At 37.1% G+C, this 14647-nt stretch overlaps 1 non-coding gene across 1 annotated transcript; it reads left to right on the forward strand.

Annotated features, from left to right (window-relative positions):
* Window positions 1–11831: 11831 nt before the first annotated feature.
* On the forward strand, window positions 11832–11938 carry LOC141681457 (small nucleolar RNA R71). Its single transcript, XR_012558889.1, has one exon. It is a non-coding gene; the product is annotated as a small nucleolar RNA R71 (small nucleolar RNA).
* Window positions 11939–14647: the final 2709 nt, after the last annotated feature.

A 14647-nucleotide genomic window follows, 5' to 3' on the forward strand; every position in this document is an offset into this window, starting at 1 on the left:
CAGAAACTTAAAGTTATGATTTATTAGTTTTAACGGAGTTACGTTTACGATCGGGGTTTCGTTTACGCCCTAACTCTTAGCACACCCACCAGCAATCATCATACCATCATCAACACACAAACTTCTCTCAAGAACATCATGTTCTTGAGGCAAGAACAATCAACCTTAATCTTCTTAACTTAAACACCAAGATTTCTTCAATACCACTCTTTGAACTAAGTTTACTACCACATATTAAATGGATCTTAAAATGAATCTTAAATAAAGTTAAGCCAAAGATTTTTATCTTTCTTGAAAGCTTGAGATGTGTTCTTGAGGATGGTGGAGGCTTGGAAGTGTTTGGTATGATTTTTAGAACCTGAAACCGCCAAACCTTGATAAAAAGAGATGAAAGAAGTTTTTTACCTTAGTTTAATTGTTAGGAGGCTTGAGAATTAATGGGATGATTTTACCATGGATATATTTTGAGATTTGAATTTGAATTCCTCCTTTTCTTCTTGAAAAGCTGAATGGAAGCTTGATGGGGGGGGTATTTATACTAGCTTCCCTTGGTTGATTCTCTTGGATGCTTTGCTAGGTTGCTTCTAGGAAATGGGGTGGAAGATCTTGCACTTAATTTTTATTCTCCTAGGTTGAATCCTAGGTTTATTCTTATTGCAAATCTTGGGGACAAATCTTTGTAGCTTGCTAGGTTACAAGCTAAACTACATGGGTTAGCTTCCTTAGCACACTATTTTACTAGCTAGCTTGATCATCCTATGGTTAGCTCACTATTTGATGAAGTAACCATGGTTACTTTCTTACCATGGTTTAGTTAATGCGTTACGTTTATTTAATCGTTTACGCATTCGCTCGTTTGCTTAAACGTTTTCATAATACTTACTCGTAAATGGTTCGTGACGTAATTCCTTTCGTATTTATTCCTTATATTTTTATTTATCCTACTTGAATATAAATCCGTAGGGTTTTAATCTCGTAATTATATTGTATTTCCCGTAATCCTCGATGAGTCGTAAATACGGTCATTTTTCAAAGTTCGTTTTCTTCGAAAACTAATAGCGTTTACATACACTCATTTAGTACGTATAATCATATTATCAACTCCGAAACTCATTTTCTCATGCACTACATAGCGTGGGCTCAAAAGTTTTTCCCGTCCATCAGGGTTACTATTCATTAAACATTTTACAAGGTCTCAAAAATTCGAGTTATTACATTTGATTCTCTCTGCCAAATATTTTATAAGTGCATATAATTAAAGAATAAGTATAATGTTCTCGATTTATAAAAGTCTACACACGACTATATTAAACGAGAAATTATTTTATCAAAGATCCGAAAGCTATAACGCTTCACCAAGGGCTTCATATATTTATTACTTCGAAAATAAGATATATTATTCAAAACGAAGTAATACCAAGTATACTATAACATTAACTTAATCTAAAGAAAAGTATACATTAATATTCTTTTAAGAATATTTATAAGTCATCCGGTCTAGTTAAGTGTATTACTAGTCCAACCTCTTTGTATCTATAACAGTATTGTTTCGTAGATATTGTCTTCTTCGTTTTGCAGTGAGGTGAAGTATAGTGAGGTGATTCTCGTTCTAAGACCCAAGTCCTAGACGTACTAACGGGGAGTTAGTAGTCTTTGCACCGTGAGGAAGAGGAAAGACCCAAGACCAACTACTGAGATCCAAGACCGGCAAAAGCTTTGAAGGACAAAGACTATACCAAGGTTTTTATATAAATATTGAAAAAATAATAGGGTGTTATTGTCTAGGATAGGTTGTGTAGGTTGCACATTTATTTTGATGTGATAACCCAGAGTTATGCACTAAGACAAGTATTTGTGGGGTTGTAAATGTTTCTCCGCCTACGTAAGGAGCAAGGTTATTTTAAGAGAAAACTCGGGTCCTGGAGAGGAGCACGGGGACTGGACGTAGGGGTGAGCGAATCTATTAGAGGTTGCGTCATCACGAACCAGTATAAATCTCTCGTGTGGTATTTTCTTCCTTGTCTTTTATTTCCGCATATATAATCTGCATCGGTAAAATATTTAAAACGGGATAAATATTTTTAAAATGACATAATAATTTTTAAATTGGTAATTAAGCTATTCAACCCCCTTCTAGCTTAAAATAGCCCTTTTACGGGACCTAACAATTGGTATTAGAGTAGTGCTTTTTAACGTATTCGTTAAATGATTTGCAGATTTACAGGCACAACAAAAAGTGATCTGAAATGGCGTATCTAAATACCATTGGCTTTGGTGAAGGTCTATCTAGCTCTCGCCATCCTCTATTTGATGGCACCAACTTTGCAACATGGAAAATGAGGTTTCACATCTATGCTAGATCTCAAGGAGTCAGAGTTTGGATGGCCATAGAAGATGGAGTCGTTATTCCTACCAAAATGGTTGATAACATCATCATCGAAAAGAAGGTTAGTGAATATAACGCAATAGAGGAAGAAAGAATGAATATAGCTGTTAAGGTAGAAATGGTACTCACAAGTGCACTTGCTGAAAAAGAATATAAAAGAGTAAATAATTGCAAGTCGGCACAAGAAAATGTGGGATAAATTAGTGGTTACCTACGAAGGAACCACGGATATAAAAGATTCTCGAATGGACACTTTGATCCAAGAATACGATAACTTTAAACTCCAAGAAGGAGAACATATCATCGACATGGAAACTAGATTCACTCGCATTGTCGATGAACTATCTCAACTCGGAAAGAGTTATACACAAAATGAAAAGAACCAAAGAGTTATTAAATCATTACCTCCAAGTTAGAAGGTTAAAGCAACCACAATCAAAGAGATGCACAATATCAATGATTACAATATTGATAATCTATATGGAAATCTCCGTACATACGAAGAAGATAACTTACAAGAAAAAGTCATTCCTAAAGTGGAAGATGAAAAGAAAAATATGGATCTAAAATCTATACTAATAGATGAAGAAGAAAACGATGATAAATTAAACGAAGAAATCCAAAATCTCGATGAAAGCGAAATTGCTTTACTTACGAGACAACTACGTCGTGTGCTTCAAAGCAAAGCTCAAAGATACGGAAAAGGCTTCCTTAAATCAAATAATCAACAAAGAGTTTTTAACTCTAATGGAAGGCCAAATTACTCTCAAAATTACACTCCTAACTATAAGAGTAATTTTCCGTTAACGAGCTATAATAAAGGCAAAGGTATGCAAAATACTAATGTCTATAATAATAACACTCCTACTTACACTCCTCCCAAGCAAAAAGAACAAAACACAGAGGAAATACAAGAGGTGTGTTACTGATGTAAACAACTCGGTCACTTTAAACGAGAATGTCCTAAACTTATAAAAGGACGATCTCTCGTGGCCGAGAACGGGTGGGATTTAAGTGAAGATGGAGAAGCTCCGGAAGCTAGTGAAGAAATTGTGAATCTATGCTTAAAGGCTATCGGGGATTAATCTATTTCAAAGGAAATCTCCACTTCAAATCAAGAGGTAACCCTTTCTTCAAACTTCATTCAATTACATGAATATAATTTGAATCTTGCAGATATGAATTATCATGATTTAATTGAACTTGTGGTAAACATTAACAAGAAGTATAAAGATCTTGACAAAAGACATCATTTATTATGGTCCGAGAAAATGAAACTCGAGGAAATACATTATAATCAAAGTAAAGAGTTTACTCGGATGATGGACTCAAAAGTCCAAATAATCAAATCCACTTACTAAAAATTGAGAATAATACTCACAAGGAAAATACTCTCAAACTAGAAGTGGAAAATGTGTCATTAATTTTCCAATCTGAAAAAATGGAAAATGAGAAGTTACAAATAAATGAAAATATTTGTAAACTTCATGTTGAGTTGTTGAACTTAAAAATACAAAACGTGTCACTCACTCAAGAAAGTTCTACAACTAAATCACAAATAAACAATCTTGAAAAAGAGAAAGAGCTACAACAAACTAATGAGCTTAAAGAAAAAAATTTAGAATTAGAAGCTCAACGGTTAAAACAAGAAAATTTCAAGCTCATATCTCAAGTTAAGGATCAAGAAATATTTCTTAACAAGAAGATTGATGCTTTAAACAAAGAAAAAGAAAATCTTGAAATAGTTATTCAAAGATTTACAAAAGGCAATGAGATATTAAATAAAATGTTACATTCTAAAAATTCCTTTAACCATGAAGGTTTAGGATATGATAAGAATGTCCAACCAAAGAAAGTTGTTCAACACTATGAACAAACTAAAATTGATGCTCCTAAATCACCTACATTTATATGTTCTTTCTGTAATAGACACGGACATACCGTTTCATATTGTAAATTTAAAAATGGTGAATTTAAAGGAAAGCATATATGGGTTCAAAAAGGATATAAGTCATCCAAAAATGTTGAAAAGAATATATTCCATCATAAGGTAGCTAATAACAATCAAAGGCAACCTAGATCTCAATTCTTTCAACCATCTATTAGGTTTGAAGATAATAAAGCAAAATATCATGGCATCTTTCCTAGAAATAATGTGTATTATCCAAATGATAGAAGCATGATATATCAACATGGAAACTCTAAAAATTATGCTAGTACAAGAAGATCAAAATTAAATACCACATATCCACGGGAAATACTTTATAAAATTAGGATGATGCATCTAGAAATCTCTATGTGAATAACAATGCTTATCCAATGCTAGATTTTTCCATGCAAATTCAAATGTTATTTATGATGTACTAACCCCAGGACCCTCAAGACAAAAGGGTGCATATGTATTTAATTGATCTATTTTTTAGGTTTACCTCACTGCTAAGCAAGACTTGTGGTACCTTGATAGTGGATATTCGAGACATATGACCGGTAATAAGTCACTCTTGAATAACATTAAAAAGGTCACTGCTGGAAGTGTCACGTTCGGAGATAGCAGTAAAGGTATCATTATTGGCATCGGTGACATCGGGAACGAGCACTTTGATAAGTGGCATTATATACCACTTAGAACGTCTTATAATGGCTTGAATTGATGTCTTGAAATCAAGTATCTTGTGTATTTGATGGGTTTTTCTAGTTTTGGTGCATTCCAGGGTGTTCCTTGTGTTTGTGGGGAGATTTCATCAAGAATAAGCCTTAGTATGTGTTTGACATTATAAGTGGGAAGATAGGAGCAGAATGCAGCAGAGAACGGGAGCAGAACAGAGCATTTTCCAGTAAGGGGCTGGGCGCCCGCTCAGCCTGGCTGGGCGGCCGCTCAGGATGCTGGGCGCCCACTCAGGATTGCTGGGTAGCCGCTCAGGGGCGCGAATTAAAAATATGATTTTTAGAGTTCTTGTTCTGCTGGACTTCTAACTTCTTAGATGGTTGGGTTTTGTGGGGCTTCTATATAAGTAGTTTTCAGAGACGTTTCACGTGTGTTGAATCGTGGTATTAATTAAGGAGCAATGAGATAAGGAAAAAGACCGTTTTAGCACATCACAACGAAGAGGAAGCATAGTTTCTTATGATTCTTTTATTCGTTATAACAGTGGATGCTAGTTTTCTTTACTTTGAACCTATTTACTCTTGTGACGTACTCTGGTTTAATATACATAATTTTATTAATTATTCTCGTGTGTTATTATCATATTTTCATATGAACCCATGGTGACAATGAGTTCAATCATGGGCTAATCGTGATCATGAGGTCGTAACGGATTTGCTATAGAATTCTTTAGTTAGTTGTTTAATACCTTAGTGTGTGATGATTGTATGATATCTAGTATTGGTTGTGCTTATTCGTCTTATGTGTGTCGCGAACATATAAGATAAGGTGTTAATCTCTTGTGAAGCGACGGTGGAACTTGAGATTTAGAACTTGCCATGCTAGCATAGGTTCAAGTATGTGTATGCATGATTAGTGCGTAACTCTAACCGTTTTACTTGCCCTATGTAATCATAAGGAACAACTTGTGCTTAAATCGTTATGTTGTCAAATTCTGTAGACATATAGGGTCTCAACATAATTGATGACTATTCAACTTCTATCTTAATTGTGGGTGCTTAGTAGAATGGTATTAGTACAACGAAAGTTGCCTTTTATCAGTTTAGTGTTGTTCGATTAATATCATCATCGTTACATGTTAAGGGTAATAAAAATAACTATTGAAGGAAGTAGTAATAAAGTTATGATCTCATGTGTGTTTAATATTGTTAATTCAAGTGTCTGTTAAGTGCTTAATTCTCGTAGTTAATTCTAGTTAATAATTAGTTAATCAATTCTATGTGTTATTGTCTTAACATTGAGAAGTAATCATACATTGGTGAGTAAGTGTTAATTGAACATAATTAGTCTGAGTCTCCATGGGAACGAACTAGAAAGTATTCTATATTACTTGCGAATGCGTATACTTGCGTGTATTATTAGCGCATGTTTTCCGCCCTAAGCTTAGTATACTCCTCCTCAGCAATCATCGGCAACAACTCACCATCCCTCCCCGATGGTAAGAATCCCCTCTCCTTCAAAATCGGCTTTCCCAGAAGCTTAGTATACTCCTCCTCAGCAACCCTATCAAACAAACGAGGTCTCGCAGCAGTACCCCTCGAAGAATCAGCAGTAGGAACAGTGCTGCTGCTATCAATAGTCCTGGATCTCTTGGGTGCCATTGAAACTGAGAAAAAGTGTTTAAGATTTGTCTTTTTGAATATGGGAGAGAGTTTTAAGGTTGAAAGTGTATGGGGAGTATATGGAATAGTTGTATGTATATATAGGGTAGAGATTAGGGTTAAAATTTGATTAGGAGTGGGGTTGAGGGTTAAAAATGTGGGTTTATGGGAAAAGGATTCGTGGGTAGTGGGTTGTGTTTTTATTTTTTATGTTTTTTGATTTTTTTGGATTTTTATTAGGCTTAAAAATAATTTCAGGCAAACGGGTCCTGAGCGGCCGCCCAGCTGAGCTGAGCGGGCGCCCAGCATCCTGAGCGGGCGCCCAGCAAGGCTGAGCGGGAGCCCAGGTGGTCTCTGGAAAAATATATTTTTCTTGCCATTTTTTCAGATTTTTTTGTGTTTTTGGGTAGGTTACTGACCTTTAAGGGTTCCTATAACAACAAATCTCGGGTTGCCTCCCAAGAAGCGCTTCTTTTACGTCATTAGCTTGACGTAGTGTACCTTGCTCAAGTTGACAATAAAACGGCACTAACCACTTTCCGGTTTGCCGTGTCCCCATAGTAATGCTTCAAACGCTGACCATTAACCTTGAATGCTTGGCCCGGATCATTCTCAAAAATCTCCACCGCTCCATGTGGAAACACAGTTTTGACAATAAAAGGTCCAGACCACCTTGATTTCAACTTTCCAGAAAAAAGTCGGAGACGAGAGTTGAATAAAAGAACTTGTTGCCCCGGCACAAATGACTTAGGATATAGCTTCCTATCGTGCCAGCTTTTCACTTTTTCCTTGTACATTTTGTTGTTCTCGTACGCTTAGAATCAAAATTCATCAAGTTCATTTAACTGAAGCATTCACTTCTTCCCAGCTGCATCTAGATCAAGGTTCAACTTCTTTAATGCCCAATAAGCCTTATGCTCAAGCTCCCCAGGTAAATGACATCCCTTACCATAAACAAGTTGAAACGGGGACATCCCAAGTGGAGTCTTGTATGCTGTTCTATAAGCCCAAACAGCTTCATCGAGCTTTAAAGACCAATCCTTCCTTGACGGACAAACAACTTTCTCTAGAATGCGCTTGATCTCTCTATTAGACACTTCCTCTTGACCATTCGTTTGTGGATGATAGGCAGTAGCAACACGATGATTCACATTGTGGCGCTGTATCATAGAAGTGAACTTACGGTTGCAGAAATGCGACCCCTCATCACTTATGATTACTCGTGGCGTTCCAAACCTTATGAAAATCTGCTTATGAAGAAAATTCAACACTACCTTTGCATCATTCGCCGGTAGATTCTTGACTTCTACCCATTTTGAGACATAATCAACTGCCAGCACGATGTACTGATTATTACAGGATGAGACAAATGGTCCCATGAAATTGATTCCCCAAACATCAAAGACCTCGACTTCAAGCATCACATTTAACGGCATCTCATCCTTCCTCGTAAGATTCCCCACTCTTTGGCATCGATCACACCTTAAAATGAACTGATGTGAATCCTTAAACAAAGTAGGCCAGAAAAAACCTGCTTGCAGAATGCGAGCTGTTGTCTTTTCACCACCATAATGTCCACCATAAACTGTGGAGTGGCAGTCTCGTAATATCCCCTCTGTCTCACAAAATGGGATACATCTCCAGATGATCTGGTCAGCTCCTTGTCTAAAAAAATACGGTTCATCCCACATGTACCACTTCACTTCATGCAGAAACTTCTTCTTTTGAGCTGTATTCATATTAGGAGGCATTATATTGCTGACAAGATAGTTCACAATATCTGTGAACCATGGCTCTTCCTCCTGAACTGCGAACAACTGCTCATCCGGAAAAGATTCGTTGATTAATGTCTTATCATGTGAAGTAGAATCGGGGTTCTCCAATCTAGAGAGATGGTCAGCTACTTGATTCTCAGTACCTTTTCGATCCTTGATCTCTAACTCAAATTCCTGTAGCAAGAGCACCCAACAAATAAGTCTAGACTTCGAATCCTTCTTGGAAACCAAATAGCGAATGGCCACATGATCAGTGAATACTGTCACCTTTGTCCCAAGTAGATAAGATCGAAATTTTTCGAAACCAAAGACTATAGCCAAGAGCTCCTTCTCAGTAGTGGTGTAGTTCATTTGAGCTCCATCTAGAATCTTACTAACATAGTAGACCACATGAAAAAGATTATTCTTGCGCTGCCCAAGAACTGCTCCCATCGCATAATCACTCGCATCACACATCATCTCAAAAGGCTCTGTCCAATCAGGTGCCGTAATAACCGGTGCTGTTATCAAACTCTTCTTGAGAGTCTCGAATGCTGCCAAGCATTCATCATTAAATTTGAAAGGCACATCCTTCTCGAGCAAGTTGCACAACGGCTTAGATATCTTCGAGAAGTCCTTAATGTAACGCCGATAAAAACCCGCATGACCAAGAAAACTACGGATTCCTTTCACAAAAATAGGTGGTGGAAGATTTTCAATGACTCCCACCTTGGCTTTGTCCACCTCAAGACCCTTTCTAGAGACCTTATGCCCAAGAATAATGCCTTCATGCACCATAAAGTGACATTTTTCCCAATTGAGCACCAAATTAGTTTCCACACACCTTTTGAGCACCGCACGAAGATTATTCAAATATTCATCATACGAATGTCCAAAAACGGAGAAGTCGTCCATGAACACTTCGACATTATTTCCAATCATATCAGAGAATATAGCCATCATACATCTCTGAAAAGTGGCAGGTGCGCCACATAAGCCAAACAAAACTCTGTGAAAAGCGAAAGTGCCAAATGGACAAGTGAAGGTAGTCTTTTCTTGATCCTCTGGTGCAATACAAATCTGATTATACCCCCAATAGCCATCCAGAAGACAATAATACTCATGACCGGCCAACCTGTCAAGCATCTGATCAATAAATGGAAGAGGGAAGTGATCCTTTCTCGTGGCCTTGTTCAATTTTCTGTAATCCATGCATACCCTCCATCCTGTGACTGTTCGAGTGGGGATGAGCTCGTTCTTCTCATTTGCTACCACAGTAATACCTCCTTTCTTAGGTACACATTGCACGGGGCTCACCCAAGAACTGTCAAAAATAGGATATATGATTTAATAGTTGCTCAACAGTTGGCTTACTACCTTCTTCTAGCAGAATTTTATGCATGCAGTACGAAGGGCTGATCCCTTTGATATCTGTTATAGTCCATCCAATAGCCGATTTGAATTCTCTAAAAATCCTCAAGAGCTTGTCCTCCTCACTACCTGAAAGGTCAGATGCAATAATAACAGGTAAAGTAGATGCATCACCTAAAAAGGCATACCTCAAGTGTTCAGGCAATGGTTTAAGCTCCAAAGTAAGTGATTCCTCAATAGATGGTTTGAGCTTTCCTTCAGCGTTCTTGAGATCAAAAGTACCAAGAGATTCAAATGGCATGTCTAGCTTTCGCCTCCAAGGAGAAGCATTTAGATATTGTAGTTGCTCATTGCCATCCTCATCATCACTGTCAAACTCCCCCACTAAGGCTTTCTCTAATGCATCAGACATTAGCATATGATCAAGTTCTGAAGTTACCGCAGAATCAATCAAATCCACCTTGAAGCACTCCTCGTCTTCTGTAGGGAATTTCATCGCTTTGAATACATTGAATGTCACATCCTGATCCCGCACCCTCATAGTAAGTTCACCTTTCTGCACATCCATCAAGGTATGGCCTGTAGCCAAGAAAGGTCTTCCCAAGATTATGGGGATCTTCTTATCTTCCTCGAAATCCAAAATGACAAAGTCTGCAGGGAAGAAGAGCATATCTACCTTTACTAACACGTCCTCCACTATGCCTCGTGGATATAAAATTGAACGATCAGCCAATTGTAGAGACATGTAGGTGGGCTTTGGATCAGGCAAATTCAACTTTTTGAAGATAGACAATGGCATCATATTGATGCTTGCTCCCAAATTGCACATGCATTTATCAAAAGACAACTTACCAATGGTGCAAGGAATGGTGAAACTACTTGGATCTTTAAGCTTTGGAGGTAATTTCTGTCGCAGCACAGCACTGCACTCTTCCGTTAGAGCAACGGTCTCAAGGCCATCCAGTTTCACCTTCCTTGAAAGAATACTCTTCATGAATTTCGCAATACTAGGCATTTGCTCCAGAGCCTCCGCGAAAGGTATGTTGATGTGAAATTTCTTGAACACCTCCAGAAAATTACCGAACTGCTTATCCAGTTTTTATTGTTACAATATCTTAGGGAAAGGTGGTGGAGGATAGAGATGTTTCTCCCCTGTATTACCCTCAGGAAGAGTGTGTTCAACAGTAGTCTTCCTTGGTTTCACCACTTTCTCCTTTTGCTTCTCTTCTTCATCACCAACTTCAGCTTCTCCGTCTTTTGCTTTTTCAGCATCAGCAACTTTTCCAGACCTTGAGGTAATAGCCTTGACTTGCTCTTTAGCTTCCTTCCTTCCTGGCACTTCAGTATCACTGGGTAGTGTGCCAGGTTGACGATTGAGCACTGCATTGGCTATTTGACCTATTTGATTTTCCAAGGTCTTGATAGAAACAGCCTGACTTTTGCACAACAGCTTGAGTTCCTCGAAATCAGCACTAGAAGGTGGAGCAGCACCTCCTTGTTGAGGATATGATTGCCTTTGAGCATACCGTTATGGTTGCTGGAATCCAGGTGGATTAAACTGTTTACTTACGCCTTGCTGATATGGTTGCTGAATAGCATTCTGAGTATTGCTCCAGCTAAAATTGGGATGATTTATGTTGTTAGGATGATAAGTAGCTGGCACAGGCTGCTGCGGTCGCTGATAATTGTTCAAATACTGAACAGATTCATTAACAAGAGAACATTGATCCATAACATGAGAACTTGCACAAAGCTCACAGACCATAGCTATCTGATTGACTCCATAGGTGGCTAAAGAATCGACCTTCATAGACAGCGCTTGGAGCTGCGCTGCAATAGTTGTAGCTGTATTAACTTCCAGAATACCTGCTACCTTCCCAGGCATCATCCTTTGAGTTGGGTTTTGATGCTCATTTACAGCCATAGTTTCAATAAGATTACAAACCTCAGTATAGCTTTTGGCCCACAAGGCGCCTCCAGCTGCTGCATCGAGCATGGGCCGAGATTGGGGCCCCAAACCATTATAGAAACCAGTGATCACCATCCAGTCAGGCATACCATGATGTGGACACTTTCTCAACATCTCCTTGTAGCGCTCCCAAGCTTCACACATAGATTCTGTTGGTTGCTGCGTAAACTGAGTAAGAGCACTCCTCATAGCTGCAGTCTTCGCCATTAGATAGAAGTTTACCAGAAACTTTTGTGCAAGATCTTGCCAAGTAGTGATGGACCCAGCTGGTTCAGAATGTAACCAGTCCTTAGCTTTATCCCTCAGAGAGAATGGGAAAAGCCTCAGCTTGATAGCCTCAGCAGTCACACCATTATATTTGGAAGTACTGCAGATCTCGACAAAATTCCTGATGTGCATGTTGGGGTCTTCAGTTGCAGCACCTCCGAAAGAAACAGAATTCTGCATCATCTAAATAGTGCCCGGCTTGATTTCAAAACTGTTAGCCTGAATATCCGGATGAAGGATGCTTGACTAAATGTCATCAATTTTAGGCCGAGAAAAGTCCATAAGAGCTGGATCTGCCGGAACTATACGATCACCCATGAGTACTGGTTCTTTCTGCTCACTCTCTTTATCCGAATCTTCAAAATCTATCTTCTTCTGAATATCAAGAACTGAGTCCGTCTCCTCAGCCGTATCTAAAGTCCTCTTGCGAGTACGAGAACGTGTTTGCATAAACGCTCGCTAAAGTACTTGAAACATAACCGGAAACGATAAGTAACACGTCTTAATCAATGAGTCCTAATGACCACTGATGGTAAGTACATAAACTAAACAAATACACCGAGTGAAAGAGATATGTCCTAAGTCCAATCATGTATGAGGATTTAGGAATAACTTTTATGTAATCTGTTTTGATTTCATTGATATTAATAAAAGACTTATTTTGTTTTTATTGCGGGCTCTATCTATTTTAAGTGTTTAAATAAGATGTACCACAGTTTAGAGTAAAGCTTTTTATGGATTGTGATGAGATCATAATAATGAGACCTAAAAGATGATAACTCTAAACTTAAATAGTTCCTGGTCGTAGGATTACTAACTGGTAATTAATAATCCGCAAAGATCGGTACATGCTATGTTCGCTTCATTATGAAGGATGTCTGTTCTCATAGACATTTGTGTGGTGACACTATAGCTAGTATGTAGGTGATTATTATAGAATAAGTTCACTGAACATGAATCACACAGCTGAACAACTGATGGAATTCACTCACGTGTCAGCAGTTGTTCACATAGTGATAGTTGTACAAGTATTCTTAGACTTGAGGTCATCATAGTCATCTTGTGTACACTGAACTATGCTTTGGTTTAGTTCTTAGTCTCCAGGGACAATTATAAGGGCTCTACTGGGTATAGGAATTTGTACACGAAGATAGTGTATGATCAATAAAGGATCTACCCCTTCTAGTGAAGGAAGATAATATTCAATGTTGATCCACTTATGCTAGTTCAGGAATCTCTGGTCAGAGTGAATGAAATTAGAAAGAAGTTTCTAATTTATATTAAATAGAACTAAGCATAGTGAATGGGAAAGCAAGTGATTAAATAAGATAGGCTTGACACAAGTTCCATGCCTTATATTTAATCGTGACATTGCAGGGTAGAAGGAATTAATTGTACGGTAACTATTCACTGAATAGGTTCTTGGTATTCTAAGCAGTGAATTTGTATTATCCGGATAGTCGCGATATGCTGAGAAGTATCCATCACGATGTAGAATAAATATGATTAATTAATTAATCATATTTATTGAATTAGAGAATTTATATAAATAATGATAAAATAGTTTTATTATTATTTATTTCTACTACCGGCTTAATATTGAACCTACAGGGTCACACCATAAAAGAGAATGCTTTAATGGTGGAGGAATTAATTAATAATGGTTGATAATTATTTATTTATGAAATAAATAATTAATTGGCAAATTTAATAATTGATTAAATGAGATTTAATTGATTATAAATTAATTAAGAAAAGTTCTTAATATTATTAATTAAGAATTTATTTTTTGTAATTAAATCAAGAGAGAGAATTATTTCTAAAGTGTTTAGAAAAAGAATTAATAATTAAAAGGTGTTTTAATTATTAGTGAGAATAATAAAGGATTAATAATAATAATAATATTTTATGGGAAATTTTCAGCTGAAAATTATGCCTATAAATATACCATTATAAACCCTATTTTTGCCTCAACCCAAAGATTTACAAAACCCTAATTCTCTCCACCTCCTCCTCCTTCATTACATCGTTTTCTTGGTGGATACCGGTGGAGTGCTTCACACTTGAGGAGCAGCTGCTAAGGATCTCCGCTCGTTGTTCTTGTATCGCTTTTAAAGGTTAGAAATCGTTCCCTCGATTTTATTTACGACCTGTATGCATATTATATGGATTTTATATGTGTAAAATTGTTTAATCATGCTTCCGTGATAAAATACTATAATGGTATCAGAGCATAGGTTGTATGCATATAGATCTGTGGTAAAAATTTCAGAATTTTATGTGCATGTATGAATTAATTATGATTTTTATAAGTTATATCATAGATTAATTATGACTTATTAGAAATCGTTTCTCAGAATTAATTTGACTGTAGATCTGGGTTCTACAAGTGTTGTAGATCATCTGGGTATTTTTTTCATAATTTTATGATGTATGGATTAATTGTTATGAATTTTTGAAGTTGTTTCAATTAAATTCGTAATTAAATATATATATATACATATAATCTATTAGTATACATATATATATTTTCTGGCTGCTGTGCTGTTATTGTGAGGGCACGGTGCTCGAAGAAAGAATAGGGTACGGTGGCACATCGTTTGAGGAGCGATGTAATAACCCCAAAAATTTTAG

The sequence above is a fragment of the Apium graveolens genome, chromosome 8 (assembly GCF_009905375.1).
Source record: "Apium graveolens cultivar Ventura chromosome 8, ASM990537v1, whole genome shotgun sequence".
NCBI classification, from domain to species: domain Eukaryota; kingdom Viridiplantae; phylum Streptophyta; class Magnoliopsida; order Apiales; family Apiaceae; genus Apium; species Apium graveolens.